Genomic DNA, 302 nt, shown 5'->3' with positions numbered 1-302 from the left:
AATGCTTATTAAAATCAAAGAAGTATATTTTATAGCTCTTTGTTAAAATGCAATGTTAAAGTCTTTTACTTGATAAAAACCGACAATCGTACGTTAACACTACTGATAAGGAAAGTAATTTTCTTGCAATTTGATGAATTTATTTAGTCGTAAATTTGCTATGTGCACATACGGTGTTTGTCACACTTTTATATCAGCCGAGTGTCCTATCTTTCAGCCAGAAATCTAGAACAAGCTAGAATTATGTCAAACACCTTTACTGGTTAGAATATCGAATGATATTTCACGACGAATGTGTCGCA

The sequence above is a fragment of the Mercenaria mercenaria genome, chromosome 1 (genome assembly GCF_021730395.1).
Source record: "Mercenaria mercenaria strain notata chromosome 1, MADL_Memer_1, whole genome shotgun sequence".
In the NCBI taxonomy this organism is placed as follows: domain Eukaryota; kingdom Metazoa; phylum Mollusca; class Bivalvia; order Venerida; family Veneridae; genus Mercenaria; species Mercenaria mercenaria.
Note: the sequence above shows the minus strand (reverse complement) of the source record.